This window comes from Tetrao urogallus (assembly GCF_951394365.1).
Source record: "Tetrao urogallus genome assembly, chromosome: 7".
NCBI lineage: Eukaryota > Metazoa > Chordata > Aves > Galliformes > Phasianidae > Tetrao > Tetrao urogallus.
Genome location: NC_136820.1, coordinates 28241650 through 28250878, shown reverse-complemented (window position 1 = coordinate 28250878; position 9229 = coordinate 28241650).

The window sequence follows — 9229 nt, the reverse complement described above, 5'->3', positions numbered from 1 at the left end:
TAATTTACTGTCACAATGAACATGCTGAAAACCAAAGACATTTCTTGGCTGAGACCTTTTAAGATGATGCTATCATACAGTGCTTTTCTAAAAGCCTGAAATGAACAGCAGTTTCAACAGCTGTGTTTCGGCATTGGGAGGGTCTTGAGATGTGCTGGAGAGATATGCAAGAACATGAGGACAGCAGCTGGAGCAGGTAAGGGAAGAGATGAGATGAGCTTAATCAGCAGGAATCCACAAAGAAAAGCCTGGAGAAAATAACTGGAAGAAGATCCTGTAACATGAACACAGCACCATCCCAATGCTGGTGGGTGAGTAGAGTCCAAAAGCTGCTCTGGACAATGAAAAGAGAAATAAGCACTATTTCTAAAGGAAGTTTTTCATTCTTGCATGCAATTAATTGCTTAATGGAGAAAGGGCAAATAGGAAAACACAGCCTGGTGTGCAGCTGCTGTGTGCTCACAGCTAGTTGTGTGCTGCACACATAAAAGGGGTAATGTTTGCAGCACTGTGCTAGATTAACAATAGGGAAATTGCCGTGATAAAATATAGCCTTTTTTCACTTAAATGAGTAAAATACAGTTTAATGTAACTACCCACTGTTATTCATTGGACCGTGATGATTTGTGAAGTGTTAGCATTTCACTGTCTTAGCATTTAAAAATATATACTGCTGTTGTAAAGAAAAAGAAATATTGAAATATTAAGAGTTTTCTCACCTAGATTATCCAGAAGCCAGGAATTTTCTACTGGACTGCAAAGGTAGAATTACTTTCCTGAGTCCATGTAACTCACTAGGAAGTATGCAAGCATTATTGCCAGGGCTGATAGGTGAGCTATTGCTGCCCATACCTTTGTGAGAAGGGAAAAAAAAGTGCAATACTTGTGATTTTGAAAGGAAAGGGCAAATATTCTCTCTTTGGTCATCTTCTGATTTCTCCTGTGCTCTGCCTGATCTATTTTATGGCACTTCCTTCCAGATGAAGAATGCTCCCATTCTACTTCCACCAGCCCTTTAGTTGTACCCAAGGTCTGTGTCTTTTTTGCACCTTTGCCACTGAAGTGGGCTTAGTCAGAAATCAAACCAGAAGAGAAAAAACAGCCCCCACCTCACATTGGGTGTTAGCACCTGGGCAATACTGTTTGGCTTTTGGGTTTTGAACTCATCAGAAATTACTGCACAATCAAGCATTATTCTCATGCTATGCACACTGTTGCAGAGCTTCTTTCTTCTCCAAGGACCATAGCTGACAATAAGTAAGGTGAGCTGCACACAGTGCAGGGAGTCTTCATACTGTCTCATTTCAGAAATATAATGTGTTGAATAAATTTTTGGTGAAGTTTGCTTACTTGTTTCTGGGAGTCATCTGCCTCCCTATGCAAATTATCTCTGCAGAACTTAATAACAAGCAGGTATGCATCAGCAGTAACATAAGTAGACCATCAGCACAGAGAAGCTTAAACAGTAGGGTTAAAACCACTGCCAAATCCAGGGCTCAGCTGTGGTACAGCTGTAAACGGCAGTACTGGAGCATTTGGCCCAATCTGTGCTGCAGGTCCAAACACCCACCTGTGCGGTCAGTGGAAGTGTTCTACCCATCTGCTCCTCTCACACAGCCTTCCTAGGAGACAACAGAGGCTGAGATGCTCCTGTCAGTAAGTTGGCTGGAGCCTGATGTCTCCAGTGCAAATATACTTTACGGCATCCATGATGGTTACTCAGAACCTAGCAGAAGCAGGACTTTCTGCAGCACGTGCCTTTGTAGGAACATGGCATAAGTAGGTGAAAAACAGAGGTGGGGAAAGGGAACGTGGTGAATTCAACCAATGCAGAGAGAGAAAAGAAATGTTAAAACTGGAAAGAAGTTATGGAAGGGAAAATTGTAACTGTCCAGGTTTCTTCACTGGGGAGAAAAATCATGACCCACTGAGAATCATCTCAAAGATCTGCATAGACCATTTTGAAACATGAATACTGTGCTCAGGGCTATGAAAAGGCAAGTTATCTTCTGTTTCCATGATGCAGCTTTAAACTGCACCTTTTGATGTGATTTTTGGTTTGTTCCGCTGTAGTGCTTGGAGGTTTCAGACAGGCTCTCCTAGAAGCTGTTATTCTGGAACCCACTTGATCTGGTTTTACAGTTTTAGAATCGTGTATACTGATGCCAAACAATGCAAGAATAGCACATTCTAATAAAGCAGTTCTCAGACACAATATCAGAAGTGGCTTATAATTCATCTCCTTACATACAGTCTTTGTTATTGGCTTATTAAAAAAGCATTATTTTTCCATATTGTTTCCATATACATATCAGAATCAGCCTGAATGTGCTCTGCAAAGCATATGCAAATATATTCCACAGCTATGACTATTTCTATGCTCCTGGGCTGGAACACATTAGTCCGTTTTTGGACATTGAGTGGTTGGGTGCAGGTATTGCATGAAAAAAATTTTCTAGCCACAATTCCAGGCTTACGTGTATTCTCTAGCTAATCATGAATTGATGGCTCTCATTAACCCAAACATAAGCATCCGAAGAAATACATTTGCCCTAAATACATTTTGATAGCAAGATTTTGAAATCTATGTAATTCATTACAATAATTATTTCAATGTAAAAATCATATTATAAATATATATATGTGTATATATATATATATATATATATATATATATATATATAAAATTTTCTCACGTTGCTTTTCAAGCTGCAGAAGTTGGTTCTTTGAGTGAAATCAAAGAAGTTTTCCTGAACGCCAGTTCTTAAGACCATGAGTGAAATAGCAGAGTGATTCCACAAGTGCAGTGCACCACCTATTGACTCAGGCAGTCATTACTGGCCATTGAAGAATTCTAGTGCAGCTGCTACCTGCCGTGGCTACTATCAAAATCTTTTGAGCTGTGTGGCCAGGAATATCCCAAGGGATATGTCAGCAAAATATCAGCTCCACAATTCTACAAATAAACTGGCTTGCCAGAAGAACACCCATCCAACCCAGGAAAGACCCTGGCAGCAAAATGCAGCCCTATGTGGGGAATAGAAAAAAAAAAAGTCAAGATGAGAATACTTATAATCTAGTTTTCAGTGACTATGAAACCAAAGCAGGAGAGGCAAACTCATCTGACTGATAGCCCCTCTGTCAATTCAGTGCTCATTCAGCTCCCATGCATGGGCCTCAGTCTTTGAGCATACTCTTTGCTTTCGGAGAAGAAGACCAAGTGGAGAAACTGAAGTTTCATTTCCATTTTGAAGCTGTTTTACATTTCTCTGAACTTTGAGGATGCAGAGAAGTCTTCTACAAAACAGGAGGTGTTTGTAAGGTTTGTGTCCTCTACATAAAGTGGAAGCACTGTCAAAGGCAACATGCCAGACCAAAGATCTCTGCTCTTTTTATTTGCTGCTCTTTTGCACCTAGATCAAGGCCTGCATTTTTCCTTAGCTGTTGGTTCACCTCTTCAGCAGAAAAATATCTTCTTCCTTCTCCTGTATTTGAGAGTTTTTGCCTTCAGCTTTGAAATAGTTTTTAGATCCTTCTGCTTCAGCACTATACAAAGGATGACATCTCAAGAACATTAAATTCTGCCGTGTACCATGAAAATATGCAGATGAGCAATGCAGAGAGCCCTATCAATTTCTGCTGAGATAGGCTGATTTAAGGCGTTGCTGAGGATACAGGCTTCAGTAGATTCACTTCATAAGAATTTGTTCAGGTTTTAGGCTTTAGGGAAAGTCATATTTTGTTACTGAAAGATTTCAATACAAGTGTTTTTATAGCATAAGCAACGATATGGAATGAAAAAAATTAGATCCATATACTCCATAAACTCTCACTTGAGTGATTATTGAAGTGTGTCATCCAAGGACATGTGAAGCTACAAGCAAACAATAACAGCTGCCTTGCAGGTTCCAGCTCACCAGGCTTTTATGAATATTTTATAGGAATGGCATAGCTACTCAGCTATCTCTTAATTCCCAGGCGATAAATCTTTGCTAAGTCTGAGGTGTGCAGATGATCCTTCTGCATGCATGTTTACATTTCAGCATCACAAAATTGCTTAGACCCATGAGAGTTCACAGCAACCCAGCGGAGCACCACACAGACAAACAGATACAGCAGAGCAGTGTGAACCCGAAGGACCACTGTAATCTTCTGCTTAAATTAAATTCTTTCTTTGCAATTTCATCTTTCAATAATGACTCATGGGAATATTCTATTCTGTTAATCTATTGCAAATACTTGAACAGTGTTTTACTGAGCCTGAAGCTAAAATAGAGATATTTTTTCCAATGTTATGATTATCATCCATATAAGAAGTTATTTTCCTTCCTAAAACATAATTACCTTCCTAAAAACATTGGCTCCAAGTAGTACAGATCCCCTGCATTAGGTTCTATGAAGTTACAGACTGTTGCAAGATGAAAATAACTTCACAATATGATGATTCATTCTGGTAGATTATTTTATATAGCATTATAGTATTTATACAGTATATCTCAGTCATTTCAGATTTCAATGTAAAAGCTACTCAAAAGAACACTGTGTATTCCAACAAAGAATTAGAATACAGAAGAATTAAGATAATTCTTACTAGAGAGGTCAGATTGGCTGGCAGGATCTTCCTCTTAGTGGTGAGGAAAGAGTTCTCCTCCAAAGCCTTGATCCCTCGACCAAAATCAAAAGATGTTACGCATATTCCCACATGACCTCAGGCAAACACGCTCAGTTCCACCCAATTTTACTCATTTAAAGAAACCTGGGATAGTAGCCGTTACTCTATAGATGCATAGTTTCATCAAGTTCAGTGAGAAATGAATTTCTGGAGACATCCTTATAAAATTGACCTCTTCCATTTCTAAACAAGAGAATACATACCAGTTTTCTGGAAAAGGTAGAGCTGACAAGACACGAAATAATTTCAAGGAAGTGTTTTTGCAGTCCAAAACAGCCCATGACAATTTTTCGTCCATGGTAAAGCTTCCTGTACTTGGAGTTTTCCATTTCAGCTTTTTCCCATAAGTAGTCAGACCTTCTCACTTTCACTTTTGTTTTTAAATTGTAAATTCACGGCAGGATCCACAGTGAAAGTATGCCAGTTTCACAGCCACAGTTTCACTGTCTGAACTACTGCCAGATAACCACATCCACCGAGAACATGGAGGGCACACTGTTGGAAGAAGACAGCTTAAACGTTGCCCAGTGGATCTGCTCATTCTCCATGGCCAGCTGAAGGAATGCTGTGAAGCCTCTCTCCAGCAGCGTTAAATGATCTGGTCAAGTATTTGCTGAGCAATGTAGGTATATTTAGTATTTCATTTTCTGTTTCAGAGAGGTTCTGAAACACTGAACTACACAGAAATAGTCTCAGTCATACATCAGCAGAAAAGCTTGGTTATCTTTGGCACCTTCTGAAGTTCTTCATTCTTCCAAGCTTCTCACAGGCAGTAGGAGTTGTCGCGTCGTTCATCATTAACACTTACATTGTTTTTAATTTTTCTTTAACCAAACATCTTCTTTGAAGTCTGCCTCTGTTTGTTCTCAGGGATCACAGTTTTTTTTTTTTTTTATTGGCTATCTCAGCATCTCCGGCTTTACTGAAAGCAGAAACAGCTGCTGCATTGCTTCTCTTTTTCTCTCAAAGAAAAGCTTTGCATTCTTGTTGCAGCTTTTCACCTACATTCAAAATGTCCTGCATTCACCTGCATTCAAAATGTCATTCCTTCTCTACACTGTTTTTATGCTGGTGAACATTGTTTCACATGGGAAATTCAGCTAACATCATTATATGAGCCTCTTAATGATGTTCTTTTGATCACATTCTAGGTTTTGTCTATTTTCCTGTTAATCATACCCTTTTCTTTGATGCCCTATATCGATTACTGACTGCATTACAGACTCCAGGCTTCTAAAACTAAAGTGATTCTTTAATAATTAAGAGAATTAGGAGAACTGTTTTACAGAGTTTTATCTTCAACTGTTTTATCTTCAACTACCTTTCATATCATGTGCAGGAAAATTTATTTCTTCCCAGATAACTTTTCTTCACTTTGTGCTATTTCTCAATTTACTTCTTCCATACCATCTTTTACTGCATTACCATATTTTATTATATTATTTTACGTCATTGCTGTATTCCCTAGTTAATACATTCTGTATAGTTCTTCCTAGAATTGTCCAGCTTCTCAGCTTCATGTCAAGGATATCAGCACATGAAAATCTCCACTCCGGCCCACAGGCACCTGTCCCTTTATCAGAGTACAGTGATCTAACATCTGTGACAGCAGTGCCTGCTGTAGCTGGATACACTATGGCTGCACACCATGAGCTAACAGAGACTGTGATGAAGAACTCCTGGAACTCAAAGCTAAGCATTTCTTCTAATGGGCCAATATCACACAGACTACTAATGTATTGTACAGAATGTTAATGGCAATCAGTATGAATGATTTTTATTATAGATTATTACAGACTGATAGAGGTGGAAATTATGTATTATGTTCTAAAGAGAATGTAATTACAGAATGATACTTGCATTGTTAGCAGCCAAAAGAAAATGCTCTAATGCTCCTCAAGCATGACACAGCTTGGACAGCAGCTGCATTGGCTTCCAAAGACTGCCTCATGTGTATACAGAACTTTCAGTTTTAAAGGGGCAAATCTGGGACCATAAGGGGCGACCAGCAAAAGAAAACAATGAGAAAATGAAACTGACAAAAAGAGAACAGTTTGGCTTGGCAGGGAGCTATCATTTTCTCTTACCTAAGAGTCAAAAAAAAAAAAAAAAAAAAAAAAAAAAGAGAGAGAAAACAGAAAAAAAAAGGCACCTACTAGTTAACAACCTACTGATAAAAGCTGAACATTCTGAACCCCTTATATTGTCGTATACAAGGCTTTGAGGGCAAGAATCTAAGCAGCTGAAAGAAAAATCGATTTGCATTGATGAGCTGTGCAGAGTCCCCATCTGACCTCAAGCCTACGTGGCTGCATGGTGATGACATCCCATGGTGCAGAAAGGTGCATTCTCTTAATGGAAGAGGAGAGAACACTTAAACATTTGGATTTTGTCTATTTCCCATCCCTCCAACCCTTCCAACTCACTTATATTCCAGATCCATGGATACGTGAAATTAAAACAGTAATGTTCATGTTACAGAATTGCAGATACACTTATCTATTAGTGATAAAGCCAAATACATTCCTTGTGCACATGATTTCAAAACTACTTTTCTTAATATCAGCTTCCTTTTAGTGCAGACAATTGAGGAATACTACAACTCTTATAAAGTTAGAAATCTGTAAATGCAATAGTCTGATAGAATTTCCAAGATCTCAGGAGCCTGCCTGAGACGGTAATCTGTTTGACTGAACAAATCTTGTTGTTCTTTGTACTCTCCTTTCATTAACATAATTAAATATTTGCAATGGATGGTTACCACACACGCCTGCCACATGAAGACGTGATGCTTACAGAAAGACTGGTTGCTTTTCCGAGGCTGAACACTCAACAACCAAAATGTTTGATGTTGTTGTTTGGTGATTATACAAAGCTCCTGAAGGAAAACCTGCACTACCGACAGGATAGTTCTCTCCAGGAATCTGCTGGAAATACAGCTTTGTTTCTGGAATTACAGTATCTGGGTAGCAAACTGATAATGATGCACAAATTAAATTAAGATCTGATATGGTTTGGGGTATGGCAGATCCTACTTACTGATCATTCAACAAACTTAATCTATCACATAACACGGAGACTCATCCAGTCAGGAAATCACAAACAGTATGTTCCCAAAATAACACAAGAAATGTACATTTTAAACACACGTTGCAGTTTTTCTTTCAGCTTTGGTGTCCATATTCCTCATTATATAAATGTATGCAAAATTAATTCCACTCCTATAAGCATGCAAAAACTCCGAGGGGAAAACAGCACATGGGAAGGCCCTGACTGAGAACACATGTATACATAACCTCTCAGTAATAGATAATCATTGTCCCTGTTTTTCAGGCTTCAGGTCTTGGGACTGCCCTGTGACTTTGACTGAGGACAGTAGCTCTCTCTAGAAGCCACACTTGGCTGCAATGCTGAAATCAGCAGAACCAAGAGAATGAGGTCTCCTGGGAACTGAGCTTATCAGCAGACTCATAAGTGCATACCCATTACAACCTGCAGCACAGCGTTCTCCTCCCATTAACACTGAGCCTGCCAAGCAAAACAGGAAGCAGTAAAATAAGCATTATCTTACTTTAATTACATCTGTATAAATGCCATCTGTCCAGTTTAATTATCTAAATTCAACACAGGATTGCCATACCTAACAGTGAGTCTATCAGCTGCATTCTTATCTATGAGTAAGAAACTGGTGCCTCTCTTCCACCAGTCCTACAGAGGAGTTCAGATAATGAATTTAAAATAAATAGACTTACAAGTGGCTGGAGCTAGGTGCAGTGAACCCCATCTCTCCTGACCATTTTATTATTCTGACACTTTGGGGAAACAGCATGGTTGAAAACCACAGTAACATTTTCAGCTGTTTTATTTTCAGTAACCACACATAACACCACAGCGTCTTATCAAAATAATGAATTCAGTTAAGCCAGGGCTTTCCTTGTAGAGAACAGAAATGGGAAATCTCTCCTGTGGCTGTTCACTCTTCACAGCCATTACCCAATTTGCGAAGCACTCTCACACTTCCTCCTGCCTCAGATGAATTACTTGTCGCTGTGCTGAGCCTTTCTCCATGACTGCTCCAGACCTTCCCCTCCCACCTACTGCGCTGGATGCTTCCACCAGAACAAGCTGAAAGCCAGTGCCAAGCTCGAGCATTTGGAAAACAAAAACTGAGGTGTAATTGCAGGAGAGCTAACGTACTTCTGGTTTACTTCCAGCACATTAAATTCATCAGCAGACAGGAACATAAAGTAGATATTTAATGGGAATTCCAAAGCTTCTTCTAGCTAATTCATGTTTGGAGTCTATTTCATGGGTAATCTCTAATTACCCTCTTGTATCAGGCCTTTCCCGTATAATGTTTGTGGTGTAAATTATTCAGGTGTAGGCAATGATGTCAAATTCCATTAGCTTGTAAGAAGCAAGGAGGTACCCATATGAAAAGAATCTGCATGCGTGCAAAGCACTGCCGAGCTCATGGCACTGCAGCCACAACTTCCAAACGCAATGAAGGAGACCTCTTGTCAAGCACCTGCACAACCTCTCCAAAGGAGCAATGAA